General features: G+C 34.0%; 1 pseudogene; it reads right to left on the bottom strand.

Annotated features, from left to right (window-relative positions):
* Positions 1–20,621: 20,621 nt before the first annotated feature.
* Positions 20,622–20,738, bottom strand: LOC145249942 (5S ribosomal RNA; annotated as a pseudogene).
* Positions 20,739–21,498: the final 760 nt, after the last annotated feature.

The following is a 21,498-nucleotide window of genomic DNA, read 5'->3' as shown; positions in this document are numbered from 1 at the left end:
TATAGCGAAATGCTATCAATAGTTTTTAAATCCACTTTATAACACGTACTTGCTGTCACTTGATCTCCTGGTGACAAACACATCTTAATTACAAGTTTAATTATTGTTAAAAAAATTAAACAAGTATATATATATATATATATATATGTATTTACACAGGCATCACCAAATTATCAAGGCCAAGAGGCCACTCAAGGATAAGGGTTAAAGAGTGTACAGTAGAAATTGGAAAATATAGTAATCATTAGTAATGAACATTCGGCAAATTTGTTAACTCATATGGAACGGCTCATCAAGAACTTGTTTACGTTGGACTTGAAGACAATCAGATTGTAGTCAGTTGGAAAGCAGGAAAACGGAAGACAATTCCACAGGCGTGTAGTTCTAAGAAAGAAGCTTTGTTCATGGAATCTACGTTTAGGTTTAGGCACAGATAAAGAGTGGGGGAATCGTTGATAGTGTTTTCTGCTAGACAAGTGTTTCTTGTGAAAGTTTGGCGAGGGGGGGACCATAGATTGAAGCTCAGTCGAACACTTTCCATGAAAATAACGATACAGCAGAGACAAGCTCGCAACATCTCTTCTGTGATATATATATATATATATATATATATATATATATATATATATATATATATATATATATACTTTAGAAACATTGGTATTTATTTGTATTCGTACTTTCTCAAATCTCAAATCTCAATCACAGTTAGTCATGACACACACGGCATTTAATAAAGTTTCTATGTGTTCAGATTAATGAGCAAAGAAACGGTTAAACATGACTTCCGTTTACCAACCCGTTGCAAACTTTATCACGACTCCAAATTTTAATTTATCATGCCCACTCTTATTGTTTCGTTTTTCTTTTCGGTGTTGTTATTGTTTTGGTATTGTTCTTGTTTTTTTGTTGTTTTTGTTTTTGTTTTTTATATAACAACAAATTTTAATGTGAAACGAAACGAACAGTTTCTCGTTATTTTCAATTTCAAATTTTGTAGGCAACTCTTTGATAAATGAGAAGAGAAAGCATGGCGAACCGTATATTTTATGCATAAAATAAAACTAAACGAAACAGACAAATGAGGGAATACGAGGTAACGAAACAAAATAAAAGATTAGAAGCAAACAGACTTTGAAAAGTTCAACGACAATGGAAGACAGCGAAACAAACAAGGAAAAAAAATGTTTTATGGGAATTAGAAAATGCGGAAGAGAAAAGACAAAATGTCAGGACAAATGAAAAGAATCGCCATTTTGTTTAATTTTTTTTTTTTTTGACAATAATTATTCTTGTAATTAAAATCTGCTTGTGATCAGGAGATCAAGTGTAAGCAAGTAGGTGTTATACAGGGTATTTCAAAGCTATTGATATCATTTCGCTATGAATAAACTAGTGTTGGGACGATTAATCGGCATCGGAATCGAGATTAGGAAAAATCGGAATTTCCTCCTATATCTCATCGTTCTCCCCTTCCTCCTCCTCCTCCTCCTCCTACTCTTCCTCCTCCCCCTCTTCTTCTTCTGCAATTGTATGTAAGTTATTTTTTCTTATTCAATCAATTCAGCACGATAAATCCCAACATTTAACCACTTTAATCTCTCTTACACTCACCGTGTAATAATCTCTGTGACATGTTCATACAAGATTACATCATTGTTTTTTAAAGTTCTATATACAACGTCATCACTTGACACAGTGTAACCCTTTAAATTATCCAGGTTAAGTGACGTTGAACCTGTTAAATGCTAAAATTGGTTATGGTTCGGTAATGCTAGGTGTCGTGTGTGTTCTGACGCCTGGAGAGGGATTGGCGCCGCCAAGTTATTCTTGCTCAGGACGCGCGCGTTGGGCATAATAGTGGAACGGACCATACGGTTCGGGATGGTTAAGCAGCTCATCTATCATCCAATGTAAAACAAAAACAATTTTATCAAATGTGTCCTTGATAGAAGGAAAAAGATATATATATTTTAATAGCGGGTGGGAGGGGTTGTTCGGTCGTAAAATACGCTTAAGTATGATATTTTAATTTATCCAGATTTCGTATATATTATTATAGAGTCGTGATTTCAAAAAAAAAAAAAAAGAAAAAAGAACAAAAATAATAATGTCGGTGCTATTAGCTAGAATCGAAATCAAAAGCAAAACTGCAGCATTCAGAGGTGGTGACGTTACCACTCTACCAAGGTGACACGGATACGAACTGAGTAAAAATAAAAAAAATTAAAAATAAACTAAGATGAATCTACAAAAATGTCTAACATTCTTTTTTTTTCAATTTTGACTCCTTTTTGATTCCTTAAACACCATTTAAACCGGCTAACGACCATAAAAGAATGGTCCATAAAAATTCCATTATTTGAGACCACTAGCGCCGCTTTGCGACTTTTAGTTTCGGAGGAGACAGAGCTTAACAATATGGAGACAGACAAACAGTCATCTATATATCAGATTAATAGTTGAGCGGAAAATTTCATTATTTTGTAAGGAAAAAACTTTAATTTGCATAAAAGGAAACTGCTGACTTCGTTGTTTCGAATATCTATTTGCAACTGGTTTGCGATAATAACCTCCCTCCCATCGCCGGATTTGTGAGATTAATTCAATTACGATTCTCCCGTATTTATTCTTATCTCTACTGTGTCATCATTCTGATAATTTCCGGAACAAAAACACTTCTCAGGGTTTTATAATGACTTCTAGTTCAGTAGGTTTTAGCTAACTTTTGCGGTCTTACAACTACGGGGTATAGAACGTTCAGCTCTGTCTTTTCTATTACCTCGGGTTTATGTAGTAGCCCTAAATGTTCACATGTTTTCTTTATAACACATCTCGAAATATAACAAGCCTACTTATGTCGAGCCGTTTCTATGCTGGTGATTATTTCGTTTGGTTCAGTTTGCTGTCTGATCCAGGTGTTTATTTTTTTTCATTCACACAGGCTGATAGCAGGTGGAATACGTTTCAATTTACATTGAGATATATACCGTAGCCTACCGGCATAACAAAATGAAGGTTAAAAACAAAAGTAATGATTGCCGAAATGTGTTTAACTTTTTTTAGATATAGATTATTTGGAATTTTCAGGCTACTGTTCAAATCTTGACTATTTTTCCTCACAACTTGTCAGCCGATATAACATTCGACATTACTCAGGTGTCACGCTTTCTTTCTTTTTTATCTGGTATTTCCAAAAACGTATTCTAATCAATTAAATAATGTATATCCTTCTCCAGGCGCGTCTGATTTCGTTCACGTTGTGATCTCATCCATCGCTTCTTCAAACACCACTTCTCCGAACACCACTTCTCAGGACACTGCTTCTTCGAATACTGAACACCACTTCTCCGAACACCGCGTCTCCACACACTGCTTCTTCGAACACCGCTTTTTTGAACACCAAATCCTGAACACCACTTCTCTGAACACAAACACCACTTCTCTGAACACCACTTACTCTAACCCTAATCCTAACACCACTTCTCCGAACACCACTTCTCCGGACACTGCTTCTTCGAATACTGAACACCACTTCTGCGAACACCGCTTCTCCACACACTGCTTCTTCGAACATTGCTTCTTTGAACACCAAATCCTGAACACCACTTCTCTGAACACCACTAACTCTAACCCTAACCCTATACCTAACCCGAACACCACTTCTCCAAACACCACTTCTCCGAACACCATTTCTTTGAACAGCAGTTCTGTGAACAACACTTCTCTGAACACCACTTTTCTAACCACCACTATTCTAACCAACACTTCTATGAATACCACTTGTCTGAACACCACTTTTCTAACCACCATTTTTCTAACCACCACTTCTATGAATACCACTTGTTTGAACACCACTTTTCCGAACAGCACTTCTCTAAACACCGCTTCTCTGAAAACCACTGCTTCTCTGCTCTGACGTCACGTTACACACCCGGCTTTGCCATTTGTATATCCTCATACGACTGCTGTTGCCCCCAGGGGCAGCGTCTCAGTTAGACGCTGGACGTTCCCATGGTAAGGCCTCCTATTTTTTATTCCGCCTGAATAAATCGAAGAGGACTATGAATTGCGTTAGTTTTTTGACTTAACCTAGTCATTCATGATCTAACAATTTCATTTCTCGGCTGCAGATATTTACGGTGTTATAATCTAAGAAAGCAACTCCTGTCATGGACGTTCGTCAGAGGAAAAGATGTGTCATTGAATTGGTGGCAAATATGTATTGAGAATGGTGGCGACTATGCAGAAAAATAAATTCTAACGCACAAAAGTTAGCCCGTTTTAATTGAACCACTCCTGTTTTCGTAGTTATTCGACTTTTGTTAGTTAAAAAGATAGGAGGTTTTACGCTTCGGCCGATGGTAACATCGGCCGAAACGCTTTGTAAATAACAGTCAATATAGAAACAATAGTCTGAAAAATCCAAATAATAAAATTTATCGAAAGTTCGATTACAAACTTCGATACTCGCATGGTATTTTATAAATATATTTTTCTGTACAATTCAGGGGAGGTAAATGAAGAGCCAGTGTCGCACGACTGTTCATTAAAATAAAATCAATTTTAATCGGAATGAAAAACCTACAGAAACACACATATATTTATTTTATTTACCGAACTTTCGTATCTACAATCTCTTTCTCAAACGGACCAAATTAGATTAACTCGTTTTATATTTTTAGTTTAAATTCCTACTTTTCAGAGGCTCGATATCTTTGATATCAATTGAATGGTACGCTTAGCTTACATATCGTTGTAATCATGAAAACTATTCGGCTTGGTGGAACAGGGATTATTTCGGGGAACGTAACTTTTCGATTAGCTGTGAAGTTATTTCGGATAAAATCGGCATCTGCGCGTAGATACATTTAGACGTTCCACTGGCTTTTATTTATGTGCGACTTTGTTCGTTCGTACCTTAAACAAGTACGTTGAATAATCTGACGACTCTATCTTAATTCAATTACGAAGTCTTGTTAAATGAATTTCGCATGTTATTTCCACGTGATTTTTGTCGTTTGAGTGTATTGACACTATGACATTTACAAGCATTTAGATTTTTTACTTAGATTTAAAAGAGTGGGAAAAAGAAATATATACATACATATACATACACACACACACACATTAGTTCTGTTGTGGAATATATATATATATATATTTATATATAATATATATATATATTTATATATAATATATATATTTATATATAATATATATATATAATATATATATATATATATATATATATAAATATATATATAAGGTGACACCCCCCCAAAACGGACCCCAACTCTAATTAGGCCCCGTTTCTTAGTGTTTTGTCCGAATGAAATGAAACTTTGGGCATAACTAGTTTATTATATTCAAAAGATCACATCAAAACCCTAGGGTCTTTGGCCTTTTTTTCCTCCGTTGACTGTAAAATGCTCAGAAAAACAATTGAATATCCTCTGATTTTTTGGGTCACCCTATATATATATATATATATATATATATATATATATATATATATATATATATATATATATATGCATACATACATATGTATATACAAGTGGTATGAAAATACAGTGATTTTCGGTCTTACAAACTATTATTAGATGCAATACTTTATATAAGACAATCCCAGCAATATACAAGATAGAGCAAATGAATCAAAATTTATGCATTTAAATTTTATGACTTGAAAAAGTTAATCTTCGAATATAGAATTTTTTTTATTGGTTAAAAAAAAAAAGAATAAAATTGAATAAATCTATTTTCTTAACCCATGAATTTTCGATGCTTAATCATCTCCTCAGTGGCAAATTTTAGCAAATGTTTTTATTGGTTTGCTCCTTATTTGCTAAAAGCAGCAATAAACATAGAAAATCAAAGTTTAAAAATATTTTAGAATAAGGGAAATGGACATTAAGGCGGGCAAAGGATATTGTACTTTAAATCTAAAATGGTTGCTAAATCTTGAAATGGAAATTCTGGTAGTTAAGAGGTAAAGAGATCAAACGTGTCTTGTAATCCTTCCAAGGGTTAAGGAAATAGATTTATTCAATTGTATTCTTTGTTTTCGAGCAAGAAAAAGTTCTATATTTAAAAATTAACCTTTTCAAACCATAAAATGTAAAATCTAAAAATGTAAAAATAATTATATATATATATATATATATATATATATATATATATTAATTAAAGAAATTAAAAACTGTATACAGATAGATAGATAGCTTGAAGGATAGATAGATAGAGAGATAGAGAGATACAAACCTCTATTAATCGGTGCCGTGCACAATAACGTTATGGGTGACGTCATATCATTGTGTATATATAATTATATACAGAGAAGGAAGGAGAGATAGCAGTGTGCTATAATGTAAAACGTGGCGTCATCTCTATGACGTCAAGAATGACATGATGGATGCGGATCAAAAACAAAGATTGCTTTGGCAACGCCGTGCAGCATATATATATATATATATATATATATATATATATATATATATATATATATATATATATATATACTAGCAAAAGTACCCGTCGTTGACTGGGTTCAAAAACAGCCTACAGAAAATGGACTCTCATTTATGAATGTATGTTAGGTTATGAAAAGGAAGGGTTGTAAATTTGGGTTGAATTTAGGGGTATCAAAACCAAAGCAAAATATGATGAAAGTAAAAATAAAATAGATAAACCCCATAATTTATTATACCATACCTGTTCACACTGAAACACTTATCACAATATTCTGTGGATCGATATTAAAAAAAAAAAAAAACTTGTTAAACTTTGTGACATATTTCCATTCTATGGAGGTAAGGTGCGAACGAACACCCCATAATTTTATTATACCATATTTCTTCAAACTGAAACATAATTATCAAAGTATACTTACGCAGAGAGATATGAAAAGTCTTTATAAAAGTTGGTGTCTATTTCCATTCAATGGAGGCCAGGCGCGGATGCAGACCCCACAATTTTATTAGTCAACATTCAATACCGGGCAAAATTGTGTGTCCCTGAGTGTCATGTTATATAAATGATTCTTTTGCTGTGCGATCCAGTGTCGAAAAGTAATATTTTTCCGCAATAAGTTTGTAATTTTTTTATACGTTTTTTTTTTCATGTAAGGAAAAAGGTAAGGTTTTTATAGGTCAGCCTAGTAACCATTTCCTTTACTTTTGGTCTCTTGAAGGGTGTATCTCTTTAGTAAGCCTGTTTAGAATATACGGGATTCAATGTAGGAAGTGGGGTCTCTTTCAGACTTTATTTGTCTTAAAGTGACTCTACCTTATTTATCTATTTATTTATTATATCATATCTTCTACAGACCCACACAACAAGCACATTTCTATTCCTAATAGTAACTCCAGAGGTCACAAGTCAAATTTTCTGATGCTCAGTCCTTTCCTTTGCATAAATATCCTCACATTCTTGCTCTTTGTAAAACTAATGTTGTTGTTTTTTTTTACATGGAAGTCACCACTTATCAAGGCCCGGAAGCCACTCGGGGATAAGGGTTATTGCGTGTACAGTGTCCAATGGGATAGTATCGTAGTAATCGTTAGTATTGGAGATTTGATAAAGTGTCTTACTTAAGGGGGTGATTCATCAGGAATTTGTTTATGTTGGACTTGAAGGCATCCAAGTTGTAGTCAGGTGGGAACCAGGCAGACAGAAGAGAGTTCCACTGGCGTGCAGTTCTAAGAAAGAAGCTTTGTTCATGGAATCCACTTTTTGATTTAGGCACAGATAAAGAGTGGGGGAAATTTTTCACAGGGGATTCAGCTAGGCGGATGTTTTTCGTGAAATACTTATGCTCGATTGATCCAAGATGGTCCAAACTCAGTCTGAAGCATTCCATACGTTTCTGTGGCATTTTTCAAAGGGTTAAACAGAATTTTATTTAATAACGTTCTTCTTCTTTTGAAAATTCGCCAGCTGTGGCAATCAGGCTTTAGTAAGGTGTATTCCAATTCCTGCTGTAGCTGTTCGTTTGAACCTTAAATTGGTTAATTAGTTCATAAGATGTATAGCAATAACATAGTGAACTCCAAGAGACTACAACAATTTTAAATGCCCGTAAAAAAATGTCTGGAAACTTATTGAAGACACCTCGTACTTGATCTTTTTCTCACTTTTGCTCCTAAATCATGTTCGATTTCCTCTTCTCCTCCGTGGGATTTTTCTGATCATGCTCTTGTGATGCTGAGATTGATTTTTGTCTTAGTCTTTAATTGACCGCCCCTTCCGTAAGAAGACGTTTAACTCCTAGCGGGCGGATTAGGATGAATTTCACAGCTTCCTGTGACGTTTCATCGAGTTCTATTTTTGGTATGTCGGTTCGTGTACAGTTTAATCGAGACATTAAAAAAATGAAACTATCGAAAAATTTTCAATTGTACGTATCCGTTATGGAATTAAGTTCTCCAACAACAACAACAACAAAAAAATCATTTAATTTCATGAAGTAGTTTTTTTTTTCTACAGCGAAAAAAAAAACAATTTTTTATGATACCGAGCAAAAGGTTCGATTTTTAGGTAGAAAAAACTAGTATTAAAGATGGGGAAGGAGTGTCGGCGCTTTATATTGAATTATCTCCCTTATGGCGTGTTCACATAATTCAAAGATGTTCGCCTTCAACGCGCTGTCATAAAAACGTGTTTTTCCGCTGTAAAAAAAAAAAAAAGAAAACTACTTGATTGAATTAAGTGAAAATTTTTTCGAGGATATTCAGTCCAAAATGGATACGTACAATACAACCTATTTTCAATATTTTCATTTTTATAACGTCTTGATTAAACTGTACAAATGTCTCTCTGTCTTCAGATGATGCTATTAAGGAGGTTACTGGCTGGCTTCTTGTTCGAATTGGCACCTTCATTTCTCATTCCTGGTTTGTGCTTCTATCATTTCCTACCGTAATCATTACTTCAATCAGTATCGTAATTTTATTTTAATCATACATTTTGTAGCGCTACGATATTAGCAGTATGAATTCCAATCATTAATATTGAAAATACTAGCCAGCTGGTGGACGTTGCCCGAGGAATCTACATAAATTTGTGTCTCCATACATGACGCCATATATCACGTGTGTGACGTCATCGTTTTATTGCATTTTCACTGCAAACAAGGCACAGTGCCACTTTGATGTAGGCGGCTACTATCTGGGGCATAATTTGTAGAGTTAGGGAGTTGAGCAGCAAGATGTGAGTTTACATTTCACTTAAACCTCTCCATGTCAGTACAGTTGGGGAAACACGAACCCGGAAAGGAATTCCGAAGTCTTGTAGTCATTGGGAAGAAAGAGTATATGGCTTCCTTACATCTAGAGATCTCTACTGTTTAAGAGTGTGATTGTGCTGGTTGTCGGGTTTGTCAGGGGTATATATGTATAGATGGTAAAGGGTCTTGTAGTTTGTAAGATCATCTACCATTAGAATACTTGTAAAACAGGCAGAGGGATGCACCATTTCGTCGATGGGACAGAGGTAGATGTCCAGCTGACAGTGCAGGACCTATTAGGCTGGCGACTATTTTTTGAATATTGGCTAAGGAGATGAGACTAGTAGTAGATGTACCAGCGCAAATGTGGCAAAAGTACTCCATACATAGACAAATGGTGGCCTTGTAAAGGTATAGGACACTTTCAGGCGTAAGTAATTTTCTAGCACGATGGAGAGAGCCTACGTTCTTTTATCTTTATCTGCTACGACGTAAAACATAGCGGGATAGTAGATACACAATATGTATGCTTTTACATAACTATGAACAAACGAACTGAGATGCATACAGATTTATTATAATAGTAAACTAGCTGAACGGCCGGCGTTGCCCGGTCGTACAATACGTTTAAACCTTATATTTTGATGTATGCAGATTGTGTACGTATTATTATAGGATCAATCATCTATTGACTATTATAAATTAAGAGAAATAATTTGCCCGGTGAACTAAAAAAAAAATAAATTAATAATAATGATAATGTCGTTCATCAAATTCCTTATGTGTTTGTTTACGATATCATGTTAACTGGTATTTGGGTTGACGATAAATGCCCTTGAAAATCACAAATATGCAAACGAAGAAATGATTTGCGACGATTTTAAATGGCACAATTTCTTTTTTCGTAAATTGAAATCATTAATAAGAATATTTTTTTAAAATGGTGAGATAGACCGGGGCATGAACAGGTAACCATTCGATCTCTAGTAGAGTACTCTACCATCGAACTATATCTCCAGATGACAATAGTTATGTTTTTTTTTAAGAAACAATGATTTGCTGAGAATTATCTCCCTTGGCCAATCAATGTGAAATATTCCCCATGTAAACATTCTTTTTTGTTTATAAGAGAGAAAGACGATTTTAAGGATCGTATTTTTTTGGGTTTTCAATACTTATCGGAATAATTTTTGAACAAAGGAACACTGTCAGACATATAAGTTAGCTTTGTGTGAAATAAGCAAAAGATCGGCTCAGCCGTTTCGGACCGACGAGGAAGGAACTCAAAGACCCATACGCACGCGAACACAAAGTCACTTTTATATAAGAGTATAGATAGAGATTGTTGATTCTCACAAACAAATTCCGAAGCACTATTATATAAAGAGCATTAAATCCAATCTCGAAAGTTGTTATATATATATATATATATATATATATATATATATATATATATATATATATATATATATATATATAGTCTGGGCGCCTGGCGGTGCCCGGGTGTTTGGAGGTGTGTATGGAGAAAAAACTAATAATGTTAGTAGGAAGGAAGGTTCGAACCCGTACTGCGAAGGAGGAAAAGAATGTGAAAAAGAAACATTACGTCTTTGCTGTTGCGTCTCTTGTCAAAGCCAAAGTGGTGAAAGTTTAAATTAAGGCTAGTCAATCGAAAAAGAGAGCATGACATTCGAAAATATCTGCAAAAAGCGACCCGTCATTGCAGAATAAATGCCCAGCTGAAGGTAAAGAAATTAATGTTTTTAGCCAATTTTTCGATATTTGTCGTCTGAATGCTCGAGCCTAAAAACGATACCGATTTCGTGAGAATCCGTCACCTCTGTAGAAAGTTTTAGACATACATACATACATACGTGCATTTAAACAGACAGGTGACATTGATATTATAGATTTCTATATATATATACGTATAAAGAAAACCAAAAATTAGTATGAAGAAAAGAAGGTGACAGGAAATGAAAATAAAAAAAAAGAAAACAGTTGCCGATCTTTGACACATCTGATTGGCTGCGAGTTTTCAAATAGAATTAAGCAATTAGTCCAATTATTTATCGAATTAGCATTTCAAACACGTGATAATCGCCTCGTCCAATGGGATAACGAAAATATCACACGGCAAAGCGAAAGATTTTCAAATGAGTCGGGTTTCACGAGAAACAAACATTTCGAATCTAAATACACAAAAATAAAGATCACCTGGGAAGCAATTAAAGATCTTATGAGATACGAAGTGTATATATATATATACATATATATATATATATATATATATATATATATATATATATATATATGTGTGTGTGTGTGTGTGTAAGTATGTATATATATGTGGGTGAGTAGTAAATAGTTATATATATATATATGTGTGTGTGTGTGTGCATTAATATATCCTGCTGTGTGTATATATATATGTACATATACTTCTATATATACACTTGTATATATATATATGTATATATATACATATATACACGTATATATGTGCATATATATACATACATATGTGTATATATACATATATATACATACCTAGATATACATATATACATGTATATATATATATATATGTATATAATATATATTTATATAAGATTCTTACGCATATATTTGTTTACATATGTTTGTTTTAAAATCTATATAGAAGCTAGGACGGACACACACGTATATATATATATATATATATATATATATATATATATATATCGAAGTAAACACTTTAATATTGTATACGTCTTGAGATTTGCATTGTATCCCCCCTCCTTTAGCCCTAAATGTCCTCATGGAACGTCAAATCATGGTGAAAATGAACAAACGGTACAGTTTTCGGCTGTAACATATATAAATTTGAGGTCTGCACCATGCAAAAAAAGAAGAAAAATTACTAAGTCCATCATTTCCCCTACCCATTTAGCCCCAAATTCCTTACGGCCTTAACATATTTAAATTTGAGTTCAGCACCATGCAAAACTGCTGAACAGTCATACACATAAAATTTTGGAAAAATATGGTAAAATAGTCCCCAAAATGGAGTGTTTTTATTAGCCCTAAAAGAGCCCCTGGGGAACACCCAAGAGTTATCTCGAAGTATAGACAACAAGATTATGTAGAAATTAGTTACAACTTTTCAGAAATTTTTATACAAATCCAAGGCATCATTCTTTTTTTTAATAATAAGCACAAAAGTGTCAATTTTAGCCATTTAACCGAAAGGCACCCCTAGGAGGGCAAACGGAGTTTCCCCGGAAACTCGGTTCTTTGACTTTTTTTTTATTCATATCATGCCAAATGTTTGTGCTAAATTTCCAAAAATTCCAAATTGAGAAAAGTGCGGACAGACGAAAGGTGACCAACCTCCTTTTGTCGGGGGACTAATAAACTCAAAATGGTAAATATTCTGCAATAAATTTAAAAACAACTTAACAAATGTATGACCTAACGTAAAAATCGTACATTTACTAGTATGAATAGGTAGCAGATATAATGAACTGTTTTGGAATTGCTGCTTAGAGAGAAAGTCATAATTACTTTCTCTTGCCCGAAGAAAACGAGCATGCCGCGTCTTTTCAAATACCGGCAATTAATAATAGTGTAAGATTGTTTCGAGGGGATATTCAGATGATCTCAACACATTAAGAGATTTTTCCATCGCACAATTCAATACATTATTTATTAAACAGTTCGAAAAACAAATTCCATATTGATTTCTCATTGTTGTAAATAGAAAACACAATCCTCTTAAGTAATCTCAGAGTAGTAATATAGATAGTGCAATGCCCACCTCTTTTTTACTTTGTTCTCCCCTCCCCCTCCCTCTCTCTCTCTCTCTCTCTCTCTATATATATATATATATATATATATATATATATATAATACGTACAATAAACGTTAACATGCCACATTTCAACGCAATATTATGTAAATAAGCAAGTATTTATTTATATATATTCATATATTTACACACACACACACACAAACACACACACAAATATATATACACACACACACACACACACACACATATATATATATATATATATATATATATATATATATATATATATATATATATATATATAATGAAGCCATACACGAATTCTGTTGTGGGCTTCGAATCTTTTGACTGGTGATTATCGTAACACCCTAGACTGATGATTCCCGAAACTTTTTATTATTATTATTGTTGTTATTATTAGTAGTATTGTTATTTTTAGTCCACATTAAGATTCAATTACAATTTTTTGTATATATATATATATATATATATATACATATATATATATATATATACATATATAACTATATGGGTCGTGGAATGTCATTCATCTACAACAGGTGTAGCTTATTTGCATAATCTTTTAAACATTTATTTTAAGTAATTTCCCATTAGTAGGTATTTTATAATTATTATAGTAAATAATTATGTCAGCCGCTTTGAGAAACTTGTTTCTTATCGTTGAGCACTTTCAGTTGAAATAAGTCGGTCATATGCGCAGATCGTCATATAATGTTAAGATTACTCTGACGGACGTTAAAAGCATTAAAAATAAAGAATAAATGTATAAAATCTCAACTGTATTCCTCGCGGTTGACAGTCGTCCTTGCTAGTGAAGCCAGACATGAATTCTGTTGTTGGGTTCGAAATTAAGGGTACAAATACTACAATCTGAAGGATTATGGAAACAAAAAGGTCAATTCAAAACATGTTATTTAAAAATTTGCATGTTTATTAAATTAGGCTTTTTACACATGATCAAAATTTCAATGTTTTTAGTTCAGTTAGAGATTAGCAATCACTGTGTAAAGGTGTTACCATGCCTAAAGCCAGAAAACTTACCCAAGTTGAGTGCTCTTGAATTCTAGGATTCCATAAGGAAGATTTGTTACAGCGAGCGATAGCAGCTAAGGTAAATTGCAGTAAAACTGTTATTTCCAACTTTCTTAAGAACACTGAGAATTATGAAAAAGCAAACTCCTTTGGTAGCCCTGCCCCCCAAAAAAATTACTCCTGCATTGAGTAAGAGAATCAAACGGATTGTTATGAATGCCAGAGGACATTCTTCTAGTCTTACTAAGGCGGTTACAGATGCTGATGCAGTCCAATAACCATCAGACGACACTTACAACAAAAAGTCATAATAAATAAAAGCGTAAATAAATTCTTCGATTGCTTCTACGTCACAAAGTGGACTGTTTTAGATTTGGCCAGGAATACAAAACCTGGAACGTTGAGAAGTTGAATAGGTCCTGTTTTCCGATGAGAAAAAATTCAATTTAGATGGTCTTTATGTCTTCCAGCGATATTGGAATTACAAAAACACGGCCCTTAAATTTTTTCCATACGTCATAGTGATGAAGGGTCCGTAATGGTATGGAGTGCCTTTTTTTTACAAAGAAACGATGGAGCTCCAAGTGATGCAGAGGCGTCAGAAAGCAGCTGGTTATGTTAGCATGCTACAAAAATCATCTTTGATGATGGAGGATCATCGTTTGTGTTGTGATGGATGGTTATTCCAACAGGATAATGCTGCAATCCTCACTGCAGACGGACGCTGAGCTTTCTACAAGAAAATAGAGTCCATCTCTTGGTACATCCTGTATGCTCAGCGGACCTGAACGAAATTGAAAAGGTTTGGGAATGTATGACAAGAGAGGTTTATCGAAATGGCAACCAATATTCAACAAAAAATGAACTTCGGGGAACCATCTTCAGAAACTTCAGGATTGCCGCATGTTAATTAAACCCTTATTTCTAGCATTCGCCAAAGAAATTTTGAAGCCATAAAAAGCAGTGCAGGTAGAACTCATTATTAAGTTTAATTGTTGAATGTTTTCAGACACTTTTTATACACTTTTTGTGCAATTTAATAGAATGTTTGTCTTATAATTTTGATCATGTGTAAAGGCCTAATATAATAAAAATGTAAATTTAAAAAATAAATCTTTGGAATGTAGCTTTTTGTTTCCATAACTTTTGAGATTGTAGTATTGGTAACCTTAAGTCGGAAGAGTTTAAAATCTATCCTTAGAAAAGTTTTTTTTTAAAGATTTTTAAGTGGTCTTAAATTTTAGATCAGAGAGTTTATAGTAATAATAATTAGTGATACTTGGAACTAGAAATAAAATAGGTTTAAGGCCTCTAAAATTGGTACCAGAATTGTCCGCAGTTGTTAGAGTACTTTAAAAATCAATTGCAAAAACTAATATTCTCCTGCTCGCCTGAGCTCCAATCTCTCGTCCCCCTCGCCAATCTTTTACGAGAAACACCCGTCTGGCTGAAACTACTGTCAATAATTTTCCCCACTCTTTATCTGTGCCTAAATCCAAACGTAGATTCCATGAGCAAAGCTTCTTTCTTAGAACTGCACGACTGTGGAACTCTCTTCCGTTTGCCTGTTTCCCACCTGACTACAACTTGGATGTCTTCAAATCCAACATAAACAAATTTCTGAGAAACCGCCCCCTTAAGTAAGACACTCTATCAAATCTCCAATACTAATGATTACTACAATACTATCTCACCGATTACTGTACACGCAATAACCCTTATCCCTGAGTGGCCTCCGGGCCTTGATAAGTGGTGACCCCCATGTAAAAAAAAAAGTTTGAAGGTTCAATTCTCAGCGTGAGTGATTGAAAAATAAAATTGTCTCTCTGTTTTCTGTTTTTGTTGTTTTTTTTCAGTGTCTCTCGCTGCCATAATTATCCTTTCAGTGTTTTACATTATGTATTTTTCTAGTTCTTTTTTCATGTCCTTCACACAGCCTTCTATACAGATCAATCCTCTCCCGCCGTCTTTCCTTTTCACGTAGAGTCTGTCAATATCGTCATTTGGCTGTAGTGCATTATGCATAGTCATGAGTTTCCTGGTTTTCTGGTCGAGTTGTCTCAGTTCTTCTTTTGTCCACCCTATAAACGGTCCAGAGTATTTTACTAGTGATACTACCCATGTATTTATACCTTTTATTAGGTTTCTGCTATATAATTTCATTTCCAGGATTTTTCTTGTTCTCCTGAGGTATTCCTTTCCAATTTTCTCTTTCATTTCAGTTGCTCTGATGGTGTCCGTTTCCAGAATTCCCAAGTATTTATAGTTGTCTTGGTCCCCTAGTGCCCTCATTTCTGTTTGGTTGGGTAGTTCCATGCCTTCTGTCGTTTCCAGTTTTCTCTTTCTTATAACTAGTTGTGCGCACTTTTCCATTCGCAATTCTATTTGGATATCTTGGCTGAAGATTCTGGTAGTGCTGATTAGTGTCTCTAGCTCCTTTTCGGTCCTTGCAAAACGTTTCAGATCGTCCATGTACATCAGGTGGTTCATTTTTTCCTATGTATTGGCGAACTTGTATCCGGCTTGGCACTTTTTCAGAATACTGTTCAAGGGCATCATGGCTATGATGAACAGTAGTGGTGATAATGAGTCCCCTTGAAAGATGCCCTTTTGTATGTTAATTTCTGTTACGTGTTGTCCATCGGTTGTCAATTCCAGTCTCCATGTTTTCATTGCATTTTCTATTACGTTGGTGATCCTGCTTAGTATTTTATACATTTTTAGGCATTCTATTATCCATGCTTGGGGGATCCTGTCGTACGCTTTTTTGTAGTCGATCCATGACATGGCTAAATTCTTTCTCCTCCTTTTTACCTCCTTTAGGATTATTATTATTATTATCATTATTATTATTATTATTATTATTATCATCATCATTATTATTATTATTATTAGTAGTAGTAGTAGTAGTAGTTGTATTATTATCATTATTAATATTATTAGTAGTTGCATTATTATCATTATTAATATTATTAGTATACAGCTGACTTTTCTTTATATATAAAAATACTAGCTGTCCATACCCAACGGTGCCTGGGATGCAGTAAAGTCATTTTACTTTATAAGTTTTTTTTTCTTTCTTTATACATATTTAAAACATATACTCGGTCGCTGGAAAGATGGTGGGATCCTTCTACCGCTCCAGAAGATATCTCACTACTGATGCAATTCTCTATCTATATAAAAGCCAAGTACGGCCAAGGATGGAATACTGTTGCCATATCTGGGCAGGAGCTGCCAAAAACAGCCTATCATGTCTTGACAGAGTACAAAATAGACTTTGTGGTTTAGTGGGGGATGCCCTTTTCTCTACCCTGCAACCCCTCTCCCACAGAAGAGACGTTGCGAGCCTATCCTTGTTTTATCGTTATTTTCATGGCAGGTGCTCGTCTGAACTCCAATCCCTGGTCCCCCCTCGCCAATCTTTCACGAAAAACACCCGTCTAGCTGAATCCACTGTGAAAAATTTCCCCCACTCTATATCTGTGCCTAAATCAAAACGCGGATTCCATGAACAAAGCTTCTTTCTTAGAACTGCACGCCTGTGGAACTCTGTTCCGTCTGCCTGGTTCCCTCCGGACTACAACTTGGATGTCTTCAAGTCTAATGTTAACAAATTCCTAATGAACCGCCCCCTTAAGTAAACACTTATCAAATCTCCACACTAACGTAATGTATTTGCAATAACCCTTATCCCTGAGTGGCTTCCGGGCCTTGATAAGTGGTGATCACTGTGTAAAAAAAAAAAAAAGTACTAGTAGTCGTAGCATTTGATTCTAATCTTTTTCTTTACTTCTTTGTATTGTTATTTCTTATTTTCTCTTTTTCTTCTTCAACGTCACCATCCTCTTCTTCCGTTCTTTTTCTTCACTCTATATCCCTTAATCATTATCTTTTTTCTTTTTCTTTATTTTTTATCTTGTACTTTTTTGTCATTTTTTATATCGTTTTTTTTTTACCCCGTTTTTCACGCCATCTTTGTCTTCATCATTAACATCATCATTTTTTGCTTCTTCCTCTTTTTATAATTCATTATTTTCTCCAGAATTTTCTTCTTCATATATTTCTTCGACTCTTTCTTCTTTCTTCTTCAGTTTCTTTCTTCCTCTTTTAATTCTTGATTTACTTCTTTTTCTTCTTCATTTATTCTTCATTTTCTTCTTTTTCTTCTTCATTTTTTCTTCTTTCTTCCTGATTCATTATATTTATGCTCTTCATTCTTTCTAATTCATCATATTTATTTATTTTTCTTCTTTTTTTCTTCTTTTTCTTCTTCTCTTTCTTCTTCCTTTTCTTTCTTCTTCCTTTTCTTTTTTCAACTTCGCCTTATTCTTCGTCTCTTAACTTTTCTCTTCTTTTCTGTTCTAATCCGTCGGATTCATTTTCTATTTCTTTCACGCGTTTTCATTCATTCCGTTTTCATTCATTCCGTTTTCATTCATTCCGTTGTCAAAATATTTCTTTTACCATTGTTCCCTCTCTCTTCATGTTCACTAAAAAAAATAGTTGCAGTTAATTAAGCAAACTCATCTGGAGTCAATTAGTTATTTGTTTCACACATTGAAATCAGAGTAAATCTCAAACTAACCCCGAGAAAGTCTAACGGCGTAAAAAAGTGATCAACTGCGTTGACTAAATTGTTTGTTGCATAAATTTTGTATCATTGTTTGGAAAAAAAAACAATGCGTGAAAAAAATATATTGACCTAGGGCATTAAATAGATTAGAAAGTTACACCCATTCGCCGAGGTGGGAAATCTATAAAGTTGCGAAAACAAAATTGTTCTCATTCTTCTCATAGAGAGGTACGCATACTAATCCTCCGCCCGAATATTTTTTTTTTAGTGTTCTTAAAGAGAAAAGATTTAAAACCAGTCTTTTAGAAGACTGTTTTCCCTCATCTTCATAGCTGTTGCTACTTCATCACATTTCAGCCAACCCATCCTCTGGCCTTCTTCGGGTGATTAACCGCGACAGGATAGAAATTCTAAGACTTGTATCTTACTGGCAGCTATTACTAGGACTATGACAAGAGAATAATGTTTTCATTATTTTGACTCTCGAGTATATATATATATATATATATATATATATATATATAATTACTAACTATCTCTACCTACGTATTGAGCACTTTTGAAGTAAATACTTAAAGTTTACGCATAAATCTATACTTTCGTATATTAATTTTATGTGAGTAAATTAAGTAGTCATATTATATATATTATATATATATTATTTTTTAAATAATATATATATATATATTTATATGTATATATATATATATATTATCTTAAAAAATAATATATTTTAAAAATAATATATATGCCGCTCCCCATTTAAGGGGGTACCAAATTGGTAAAAGGGAACATTATTCCCAACTCGCATTTAGGTAAAAATGCAATTTCGTATGAATAATTGAATTCATTCAAAAAGTATTGCAAACAAAAACAAATAAAAAAACACACACACACACACATATATATACCTATATATATATATATATATATATATATATATATATATATATATATATATATATATATATATATATATATATATTAGTTAATATCTTATATGTTTTTATATAGAGTGATGTGGCTCTCACTGTGTCTAACAGTGTCGGATATATACTCGAGAGTCAAAACAATGATAAGAATATTCTCTTGTCATAGACCTAGTAATTACTGCTTCCCGTAATTGTTGTCTCACTGCGTTTTGGTCAACTAATCATCTGGCGCAGTGGATAGCGGTATTGAATCTCTGCGGTTCCAGTTGAGCTTTGTCTGACAATAGCGCTTTCAAATCTACTCAAGAAGGCCAGGATACTTGCAGATAAGATGAAAGGGCGTATTATAATTGTTCATATCTGCCTATAACTAAAAAACCGCGAAAATAACAAATCCTAAACGTATTTGATGATACTTAACATTTGAAAGTTTTGTTTTATAAAAAACTAGCTGACGTTGCCAGGGTGTTTGAAAGTGTGTTCCGCAAAAAAAAAAAAAAAAAAAAAAAAATTGTAGACTGGAAGGCTCGAACCCGTTACGCGAAAGAGGAAAAAAAAAACATAGCAAAAAAAAAACAAACAAAAACCGTTACGTCTTTGCTGTTGGGTCCATCGCCAAACCGGAAGTGAGGAATTTTTAAATTAAGGCTAGTCAATCGAAAAGAGAGAATGACTTTCGAAAATATCGGCGAAAAAAGCAACCCCTTTCTGTAGAAAAGTGCCCAGTTCAGGTGAAGGAGTTATTGTTTTTAGCTAATTTTTCGATATTTCTCGCCCGAAAGGTCGAGCTTCAAAACGATATCTCGTGAAAATCAGTCGCTTTGTCGAAAGTTTCAGGCTGACATACAAACATACATAAGCAGACTCCTTCAGTCTTGGACAGACTATGAATACCCACGAAAGGTTGCTTGTGCATGACATTTTTGTGGCAGGAGGTGCGCAATCTCCAACCACACTTCTCCTGAGACGACATTGTTAAATACCAGTGGCAAGTGATGTACAGGACGACTGGAAACAAATGCCGAGATAAGCGGAAAGAACATACAGCGCCTAGAATTCCTAAATAGTCACCCATCTGATACTAACCAGGCTCAACGTTGCTTAACTTCGGTGATCTGACGAGAACCGGTGTGTCAACAGGATTATGCCGTATATACATAAATACATGCATAAATTTAAACAGACAAGAAAGATTCATATTATAGTTAATCAAAAATAGTTCATACTTTCGTCTAGTCATTCCTCTAATTTCTCATATTTATTGTTTTATGAAATTAAATGTTCCTCTTTTTTAGTCGTGGAATGTATGTGTTTAGAGTAATTTTCTGTCATTTCCTCGTAGTGCTTTGAATTTAAAATTTTCTTTACCTTTCTGGTTTCTGAGCAGTCATTAATTTGTATGAATGGAACTGCATATCAGTGTGTAGAATTCTTCTGATTGTTCGAACGGACAATCCGAAGGACAAAGCATGTTTGCGAGTTGAACGTACAGAGGACTGAGTAACAGAAAATTTACAGCTCGAATACTGCGTAGCGTTCGAGCGCCCCGAAGCTTCTAGTTGGCTTTCTTTTAAGTGTCGAACCTGAAATTTGTAAACTACAGATGTATTGACTTTTAATCTGGAGCATCATCATGGATTCCTAACTTGTAATGAACTCAGAAATCTCTCTATGTTGCAGTTATAGATACACCATACTTCAAGAAATACCTCTTACAGTAAACCCGCGATGTTCATCAGGCCAAACAATATGTATGATAGGGTTACCTGACAAACAATGGAAAAGCAATGGCTAAATAAAGAACATCATTTGCTTTTGTATATGTTCATTAACATGTACCTATTTACAATGCCTCCCCACGGGACAGAGTTAGACACCAGGGTCGTTTTTTAACGTGGAGAAAAGGTACAAAAAT

The sequence above is a fragment of the Euprymna scolopes genome, chromosome 28, assembly GCF_053919585.1.
Source record: "Euprymna scolopes isolate OS-2025 chromosome 28, ASM5391958v1, whole genome shotgun sequence".
NCBI lineage: Eukaryota > Metazoa > Mollusca > Cephalopoda > Sepiida > Sepiolidae > Euprymna > Euprymna scolopes.
Note: the sequence above shows the minus strand (reverse complement) of the source record. Positions and strands in the feature narration are given on the sequence as shown.